At 63.8% G+C, this 9,644-nt stretch overlaps 1 long non-coding RNA gene across 1 annotated transcript; it reads left to right on the top strand.

The window, feature by feature from the left end:
* Positions 1-6,559: 6,559 nt before the first annotated feature.
* Positions 6,560-9,430, top strand: LOC111610572. The gene is made up of 4 exons (XR_002753721.1): positions 6,560-6,921; positions 6,996-8,317; positions 8,385-8,529; positions 9,338-9,430. It is a non-coding gene; the product is annotated as an uncharacterized LOC111610572 (long non-coding RNA).
* The last annotated feature ends 214 nt before the right edge of the window (positions 9,431-9,644 follow it).

The following is a 9,644-nucleotide window of genomic DNA, read 5'->3' as shown; positions in this document are numbered from 1 at the left end:
TCTAATGTCCATCTTTAGCTAATGATGTTGTGTAAACGTCTGCTGTTAGTCCTGCTCTGATATTATGGGATGGATTTTCGTGCTCAGCACACGACTTTTGTTCTAACTGAGGCTAAAAATTATGACTTGAACTCTCAGGTCAGCCTGAGGCACGACTTTCACTGGGAACCCAGAACCGCCAATAAAATCATTTCCATGTCAAGAAACATCCAACATTCAGGGCTGATGGTTTCCTGACAGTGACAGAGAGAGGTGGTTGAACCGGCAACCTTTAGGCAGCCGCAGCGATTAGTTCACCTGCTTTTATCTGTTCATCCGATACCAGAGTCAGAAACTCATCGGTGCGAGAAAACAAGGTGTGGCATTTCTGAAGAACTGGGGAGGTTTGTAGAAAAATGCATCAGTGAGAAAAACTCCCAACATGTTGGAAAAGTCTAATTCATCAGATTAGAGTTCTGGTGAAGATCTTCATCAGAACGTTTCAAACACCTGCTGAGATCCAGAAACGTCACTGGAAATCTGCAGATTCAGAAACAACCAAGTTTGTTTCAGGTGAAGTTTGTTCAGTCTTCATGTTTCCTCCAAATTTCAACACATCTGTTCTGGTAACATGACTAAGTTATGTGGCGGCTCTGTCATGGCGTGACAAAGCTGCTGAGGTGTGGCGGCTTCAGCAAACTTTCCTTTTGACACCTTTTATTGGTCTGATCGCAACAGGTGAGCTCAGGTGTTCCAGAAGTTGCTCATGTAGAGCGGCGTGTTGAAGGGGCGCAGCTAGCGAGACATTAGCATCATTCCTGCCTGATGAGGTGAGCCGTTCTCTGATTGGCTGGTGGAATATGAGGCATGGTTCCAGCAGTTGGGACCTGCTTGCTGGAGGTGGGTGGAGGGTCTGCAGGCAATAAAACTGTCAGCGTCTGTCAGCGAGTGAACAACGACTCGTCCCTCCTTTAATGACTGGAGGAGCTGAAACGGCGGTTCTCAGGTTCTTCAGGACCGGTTGGGTCCGCCTGCAGCGAGATGTTTGATAATAATGCAGAACATGAGGTGAAGCTTTTGGGCTCAAAATAAGATCACACCTCAAAATAAATGTTTTACTGCATCTGTAGTTTGGGTGGAGGCTAAGGAATCTGATTTACACGTTAAGCTTTAATTTGCCTCTTGTAACTTCCAGATCAGGCGACGAGGCCCGACTGTCACGGTTCCGGTTCTGCTCTGAGTGCCCAGACAGCCAGTACTGACCCGTCAGAGCGCATCCCCCTCTAACACACCCAAACACAAGTCCCTGGCTGCAGAACCGCGGGCCACTGGGGCCCACCAACCCAATACCACCACCCCCCTTCTAGTTGGTGTTGGTTCTGTTGGTTCTGTTGGTTCTGTACCCCCTTCAAGACGCAGGACCAGAATCGCCTTGAAACCATATTGTAGTTGTTCTCCATGACATCTCCAAACTCCTCCCACCCCGAGTTTTTCCCTTAGCATCCACCCAGCCGCATGGTCTGCCGGTACCCATCAGCTGCTTCTGGGGCCCCATTGGCCAAAAAGGCCCGATAGGACCCCTTCTCCAGGCTGCAGCGTCACCAGCAGGTTCAACGGTTCTTTCCTTGCTATATAAATCAAGTTTCGCTTCCTTCCTGTGGATCTTTGGTTTGTGGGTAAAAACTGAGCCAGTCGTTTGACTTGGTGGGTCAGAGAGGAAAACGTGTCGCATTTTAAACTGCATGTTGCAACAAACCCAGTCAGTTTGTTCAGTGAGACCAAGAATGCTGATTATGCAACAACATGGAGAGAAAAGCAACAGAATAAAAGAATGTTCCTCCCGGTTCCTATCCGTTGGCATTACTCGATTATTAGAAAACAGCAGCTCTTTGCCAGATTTTAAAATGTGTTTGAAGTTCCTAAGAATGAAATGCGATCCGTTTCCCTGACAGGCGTCTCTTCCTGGAGGAGCAGGACGTTTTCCCGCGGTCCGGCTCATTGTTCTGGTCCAGCAGGATATTGCTCTGCTCTTCCTGAAGCCAAGGCTCCGGGTCAGAAATGTTTTTAATGAACATGTTTCTGCACCGCGTCCTGATCGGCTGTTCCCTGGAAGCACTGGAGATGAAAGGTTTGGACTAGGCCATGCCCTGCAGCAGCTCCTCTCCTCCACTTCTCTGCTGCTAAAGGAATTCAAACTGCTGCGTCTCATCGAGGCGTGAAGAGACAGAAACTGTCACCGCAGGCAGCAGCAGATTCCTGGACCAGACGTCTGTCAGCAAGTCTAACTGCTGCATGCCGGACCTGAACGGGTCCGTCGGGTCAGAACCCAACACGGGTCACAGCAGTTACTTCTGCTGCTAGAAAACTGTCCAAACGCTACAACAATCCAGAGGTTTACTTAGAGCAGCACATCCTGAAGCAACATGTAGTTTGTTTTGCATTCCTACTGCGCGTTGAGCCGGTTTCCCTCTGCTGCTGTTATCTCAGACACACCCACTGCACACAAAGGTTCTGGCAGGTTCTGTTGGCAGAGACTCACTGACAAGCAGGATCTGGTGGTACAACGGTTACGCAACTCAGGCTGCAGTCTGGTGCTTCTGAGTGCAACAGTGTTGCTGCTCTGCACCGACAAAGACACACATCTAAGAGATAAAACGCTGAGGGGCAGCGGCGGCGGCCCTCAGCGGCGGCGGTGGCCCTGAGCGGCGGCGGTGGCCCTCAGCGGTGGCGGCGGCCCTCAGCGGTGGCGGCAGCCCTCAGCGGTGGCGGCGGCCCTCAGCGGCGGCGGTGGCCCTCAGCGGCGGCCCTCAGCGGCGGCGGTGGCCCTCAGCGGCGGCGGCGGCCCTCAGCGGTGGCGGCGGCCCTCAGCAGCGGCGGTGGCCCTCAGCGGCGGCGGTGGCCCTCAGCGGCGGCGGCCCTCAGCGGCGGCGGCGGCCCTCAGCGGTGGCGGCAGCCCTCAGCGGTGGCGGCGGCCCTCAGCGGCGGCGGTGGCCCTCAGCGGTGGCGGCGGCCCTCAGCGGCGGCCCTCAGCGGTGGCGGCGGCCCTCAGCGGTGGCGGCGGCCCTCAGCAGCGGCGGTGGCCCTCAGCGGCGGCGGTGGCCCTCAGCGGCGGCGGCCCTCAGCGGTGGCGGCAGCCCTCAGCGGTGGCGGCGGCCCTCAGCGGCGGCCCTCAGCGGTGGCGGCGGCCCTCAGCGGTGGCGGCGGCCCTCAGCGGCGGCCCTCAGCGGCGGCGGCGGCCCTCAGCGGCGGCCCTCAGCGGCGGCGGCGGCCCTCAGCGGCGGCGGTGGCCCTCAGCGGCGGCGGCGGCCCTCAGCGGTGGCGGCGGCCCTCAGCGGTGGCGGCGGCCCTCAGCGGCGGCCCTCAGCGGTGGCGGCGGCCCTCAGCGGCGGCGGTGGCCCTCAGCGGCGGCGGCGGTGGCCCTCAGCGGCGGCGGCGGCCCTCAGCGGCGGCGGCGGCCCTCAGCGGTGGCGGCGGCCCTCAGCGGCGGCCCTCAGCGGTGGCGGCGGCCCTCAGCGGTGGCGGCGGCCCTCAGCGGTGGCGGCGGCCCTCAGCGGCGGCCCTCAGCGGTGGCGGCCCTCAGCGGTGGCGGCGGCCCTCAGCGGAGGCGGCGGCCCTCAGCGGTGGCGGCCCTCAGCGGTGGCGGCCCTCAGCAGTGGCGGCGGCCCTCAGCGGCGGCCCTCAGCGGTGGCGGCGGCCCTCAGCGGTGGCGGCGGCCCTCAGCGGTGGCGGCGGCCCTCAGCGGTGGGGGCGGCCCTCAGCGGCGGCGGCGGCCCTCAGCGGCGGCGGTGGCCCTCAGCGGCGGCGGCGGCCCTCAGCGGTGGCGGCGGCCCTCAGCGGTGGCGGCGGCCCTCAGCGGCGGCCCTCAGCGGTGGCGGCGGCCCTCAGCGGCGGCGGTGGCCCTCAGCGGCGGCGGCGGTGGCCCTCAGCGGCGGCGGCGGCCCTCAGCGGCGGCGGCGGCCCTCAGCGGTGGCGGCGGCCCTCAGCGGCGGCCCTCAGCGGTGGCGGCGGCCCTCAGCGGTGGCGGCGGCCCTCAGCGGTGGCGGCGGCCCTCAGCGGAGGCGGCGGCCCTCAGCGGTGGCGGCCCTCAGCGGTGGCGGCCCTCAGCAGTGGCGGCGGCCCTCAGCGGCGGCCCTCAGCGGTGGCGGCGGCCCTCAGCGGTGGCGGCGGCCCTCAGCGGCGGCCCTCAGCGGTGGCGGCGGCCCTCAGCGGCGGCGGCCCTCAGCGGTGGCGGCCCTCAGCGGTGGCCCTCAGCGGCGGTGGCCCTCAGTGGCGGCGGCCCTCAGCGGCGGCGGTGGCCCTCAGTGGCGGCGGCGGTGGCCCTCAGCGGTGGCGGCCCTCAGCGGTGGCGGCCCTCAGCGGCGGCGGTGGCCCTCAGCGGTGGCGGCGGCCCTCAGCGGCGGCGGTGGCCCTCAGCGGCGGCGGCGGCCCTCAGCGGCGGCGGCGGCCCTCAGCGGTGGCGGCGGCCCTCAGCGGCGGCCCTCAGCGGTGGCGGCCCTCAGCGGTGGCGGCGGCCCTCAGCGGTGGCGGCGGCCCTCAGCGGCGGCCCTCAGCGGTGGCGGCCCTCAGCAGTGGCGGCGGCCCTCAGCGGCGGCCCTCAGCGGTGGCGGCGGCCCTCAGCGGCGGCGGCCCTCAGCGGCGGCGGCGGCCCTCAGCAGTGGCGGCGGCCCTCAGCGGCGGCCCTCAGCGGTGGCGGCGGCCCTCAGCGGCGGCGGTGGCCCTCAGCGGCGGCCCTCAGCGGTGGCGGCGGCCCTCAGCGGCGGCGGCGGCCCTCAGCGGCGGCGGCGGCCCTCAGCAGTGGCGGCGGCCCTCAGCGGCGGCCCTCAGCGGTGGCGGCGGCCCTCAGCGGTGGCGGCGGCCCTCAGCGGCGGCGGTGGCCCTCAGCGGTGGGGGCGGCCCTCAGCGGCGGCGGCGGCCCTCAGCGGCGGCGGTGGCCCTCAGCGGCGGCGGCGGCCCTCAGCGGTGGCGGCGGCCCTCAGCGGTGGCGGCGGCCCTCAGCGGCGGCCCTCAGCGGTGGCGGCGGCCCTCAGCGGTGGCGGCGGCCCTCAGCGGTGGCGGCGGCCCTCAGCGGTGGCGGCGGCCCTCAGCGGTGGCGGCGGCCCTCAGCGGTGGCGGCGGCCCTCAGCGGTGGCGGCCCTCAGCGGTGGCGGCGGCCCTCAGCGGAGGCGGCGGCCCTCAGCGGTGGCGGCCCTCAGCGGTGGCGGCCCTCAGCAGTGGCGGCGGCCCTCAGCGGCGGCCCTCAGCGGTGGCGGCGGCCCTCAGCGGTGGCGGCGGCCCTCAGCGGTGGCGGCGGCCCTCAGCGGCGGCGGCCCTCAGCGGTGGCGGCCCTCAGCGGTGGCCCTCAGCGGCGGTGGCCCTCAGTGGCGGCGGCCCTCAGCGGCGGCGGTGGCCCTCAGTGGCGGCGGCGGTGGCCCTCAGCGGCGGCGGCCCTCAGCGGCGGCGGTGGCCCTCAGCGGTGGCGGCGGCCCTCAGCGGCGGCGGTGGCCCTCAGCGGCGGCGGCGGCCCTCAGCGGCGGCGGCGGCCCTCAGCGGTGGCGGCGGCCCTCAGCGGCGGCCCTCAGCGGTGGCGGCCCTCAGCGGTGGCGGCGGCCCTCAGCGGTGGCGGCGGCCCTCAGCGGCGGCCCTCAGCGGTGGCGGCCCTCAGCAGTGGCGGCGGCCCTCAGCGGCGGCCCTCAGCGGTGGCGGCGGCCCTCAGCGGCGGCGGCCCTCAGCGGTGGCGGCCCTCAGCGGTGGCCCTCAGCGGCGGTGGCCCTCAGTGGCGGCGGCCCTCAGCGGTGGCGGCCCTCAGCGGTGGCCCTCAGCGGTGGCGGCCCTCAGCGGCGGCGGTGGCCCTCAGTGGCGGCGGCGGCGGCCCTCAGCGGCGGCGGCGGCCCTCAGCGGTGGCGGCGGCCCTCAGCGGTGGCGGCCCTCAGCGGTGGCGGCCCTCAGCAGTGGCGGCGGCCCTCAGCGGCGGCCCTCAGCGGTGGCGGCCCTCAGCAGTGGCGGCGGCCCTCAGCGGCGGCCCTCAGCGGTGGCGGCGGCCCTCAGCGGCGGCCCTCAGCGGTGGCGGCGGCCCTCAGCGGCGGCGGCCCTCAGCGGTGGCGGCCCTCAGCGGTGGCCCTCAGCGGCGGTGGCCCTCAGTGGCGGCGGCCCTCAGCGGCGGCGGTGGCCCTCAGTGGCGGCGGCGGTGGCCCTCAGCGGTGGCGGCCCTCAGCGGTGGCGGCCCTCAGCGGCGGCGGTGGCCCTCAGCGGTGGCGGCGGCCCTCAGCGGCGGCGGTGGCCCTCAGCGGCGGCGGCGGCCCTCAGCGGCGGCGGCGGCCCTCAGCGGCGGCCCTCAGCGGTGGCGGCGGCCCTCAGCGGCGGCCCTCAGCGGTGGCGGCGGCCCTCAGCGGTGGCGGCGGCCCTCAGCGGCGGCCCTCAGCGGTGGCGGCGGCCCTCAGCGGTGGCGGCGGCCCTCAGCGGCGGCCCTCAGCGGTGGCGGCCCTCAGCAGTGGCGGCGGCCCTCAGCGGCGGCCCTCAGCGGTGGCGGCGGCCCTCAGCGGCGGCCCTCAGGGGTGGCGGCGGCCCTCAGCGGTGGCGGCCCTCAGCGGTGGCCCTCAGCGGCGGTGGCCCTCAGCGGCGGCGGTGGCCCTCAGTGGCGGCGGCGGTGGCCCTCAGCGGCGGCGGCCCACAGCACCACCATCACAGGTTCAAGTCCTGGCTGTTGATTTTTTTAAGGTTTTTTTGTCTCGTCTGAGATTCAACAGGGAAGCAGGTTGAGAGACGAGACTCGAGCCGTAATGCATCGCTGGGCAGACCGACAGGTCAAAGGTCATCCATCAGCTAAACCACAGAGATGGTGACTGACTTAGCAGAACCGCACCTGATAAAGCGGAACCGGGTTAGAACCGGGTCAGCCTCACGATGTCAGCAGCAGCATCAGCTGTAAGGCACGGCGGTGGAGGGGTGATGGGACAGAGCCTGCAGGTGGGCTACTGTTTCTCTGGGATCTCACTTCCTCTCAGTCCACAAACACAAAACATTCATCTACATGTCCCCAGATATGGAACTGTGTCCCTCTGTCGTTTGGTGATGGACTGGAGACGTCCAGAGACGGTCCCACACCTGGAGACGGTCCCACACCTGGAGACGGTCCCTGTTGAAGGAGGATGGGGAACCGACACACGATGACACCCAGAATGATGACGTCTTCAGAACCCAAGCCTTCTCTGGATCTTTTCTGGGTCAGAACCAGGACCTTCAATGTGACAGAAAGTTCACCCAAGTCTTAAAAAAGAGGAACATTTTATAACAATAATTTTCTCAAAAACGGCCACCATCTTGAAAAATGTCCAGTGGCTGATGGGAAATATGAAAAACATCCACGCTAGCATGCTAAAGGGGTTAGCATGCTAATGTTTATGTTTTTACAGCAATCTGCTGCTGCCAAAGGTTTCCCAGTTTACAGCAGCGGTTCTGTCAGGTCAAAGGTCACCAGTGGGTGACTTGGAGGAGCAGATCTCTGCGGGTCACACCCCGGTGACAAATACCAGAACCGAGCACAAAGCCGAGCTGAGTCAGCGACCCTAAACCGGACAAAGGTCATGATGACGCTGAACCAGCAACATCTTCTCTCTATAAACAAGATGGCCGCCGGACGCAGGAGACAAGATGGAGGGAAGCAGACACATCGGCTGTTACCTGCTGGGAAGCACGGCGGCGGAGGGATGATGCTGTGGGCCGCAGCCACATGGTGCTGCAGAACCATTCAAGTTTGAAAGTTTGGAGCTGAACTTCCTCAGCAGCATTTAAACGACCGGACCCCGGATCAGAACCAGATCGTCCTCAGGACGGGGCTGTGAACCCGGCCGCCCCGTTGGTTCCGGTCCAAATTCAGCGACTCGTCTCGTTCTCTCTGTGGTGCAGCTGCAGCCGACGTGTTGCTGCTATGGAAACATTTTATTATTAATGTCACAAACTTTCATCCACAGGAAGTCGGGTTTACATTTGAACCTTTATTACGTAAAAACACAGAAATAGATGCTAGATGTTCTCTGATGGACCGAGCCAAAACCAGAGGTTCTGCAGAACGGCTGGGTCCAGTTGGGAAGTGCAGACTGAATGGAACACTGTGCTACTACGCCCCCTGCTGGACGGACCTATGAAACACCTGGGAACCGGATCTAAATGAGGCCTCAGAGGTTCTGGACCGCTGATCAGAACCAGGCAGAACCAGGACATGGTTCTATGCAGTAACCCGTGAATTCCAACAGAACTAACAGCGGCTCTGGCCCAGATTCGGTTCTGTGAGCCAGAAACCTGCAGCAGAGAACCAAACGGAGCGGATCCTGGTCATGAGCCACAGCTCTGCATTTTATTTAAGGTAACAAACTTTCAGTTTAACCCCCTCTGAACCAAACAGCGACAACAAAAAGTTTGAACTGGAACAGGAACAGGAAGTGACGGACAGAAGCCGCCGATCCTTCAGGCTCTGCTGCTGGACCCACAGCCTGCAGGGGGCGCTTCAGGAGCAGGGTGGAGCGGGAGGAAGACCAGCCTGCAGTCCTGAGAAGAAGAACAGACCGGAAGCAGCAGGTGAGCTGAGCCTGACAGCTGAGCAGAGCGAGCAGAGCGCTGCAGCCTGACCTCTGCTGGCGGGGCGGGGTATGACAGGAAGTGCGGGATCATCAGCGGCCTGCAGAGGTCGTCATACAGGCCGGAGGGGAGCGCAGGTAGGAACGGCAGGTGGAGCAGGAGGTCAGGGGGCGGAGCCAAGGAGGAGCGGGACGACAGGGGGGGGAGGAGCTGAGGAAGAGGAGGAGGAGGAGGAAGACCTGGCAGGAGCAGGAAATGATGCTCATGTTAGGACTCTTATTAAAAATAAAATATGGAAACACAATATTTACTTCGTTATTTAATCCACTGATCATCAGACATTTGTGTAAAACTACAGTTAATAATTCTGTTGGCAAATAATGAAAACAAATTCAATTAATTCACATTCTCTCCTGTTTTATCCCAAAATGATGAATTATTATAAAAACAGAATTTAAGTTGAACTGAAAGCTGGTTGATCGTCACTCCAGCTGAAAAATATTCACTCCTAAATATTTAAATCTTCCTGCATTTAGCAGAAATTTATATTTTAATTCACTTTATGCTCATATTGATATCTTGACTGATTTACTGAACTGATTCTACTTTATACTTAATATTTACCTAATAAATGGAGTGACTTTAATTCTTAATGGTTTTTCTTTTACTGAAACATACAATCAGGTTTTTAGGCTAAAATGAATAAAAAATAGAATAAATGTTTAATGTTTGTTTTTTAGCTCAAATGTGCAGAAAAAACCGAGAGTTTGTTTAAAAATAAGTTTTTAACTGAATATCGTGTTGGAAGTTCTTACAGGTCGGAACATCTCTGCCGTCCGGACCGGAACCGGGTTCTCCTCTCGGGTCCGGCCGCTGGTTCCGGACATCTGGACCCAAACCGTCCGGGTCCCGGGTCCCGGCGGCAGCAGCGGGGTCTCCCGCCGCCCTGCGACCGGCCCGCGGCTTCGGGTTCCGGGGCCGATCTCGGGTTCTGCTCAGGTTCCGCTGGAGCGCATTGACCTGGGTCCGCCGGGTGATCAGGCCGCACTTCCAGCACTCACAGCCGGAGAACGGGCAGCACCTGCTGTGGCCCTTCTTCCGGATGATGAAGCCGT

Source organism: Xiphophorus maculatus, chromosome 13, assembly GCF_002775205.1.
Source record: "Xiphophorus maculatus strain JP 163 A chromosome 13, X_maculatus-5.0-male, whole genome shotgun sequence".
In the NCBI taxonomy this organism is placed as follows: domain Eukaryota; kingdom Metazoa; phylum Chordata; class Actinopteri; order Cyprinodontiformes; family Poeciliidae; genus Xiphophorus; species Xiphophorus maculatus.
The sequence above is the reverse complement of the archived record's forward strand: the minus strand, read 5'-3'. Positions and strand labels throughout refer to the sequence as shown.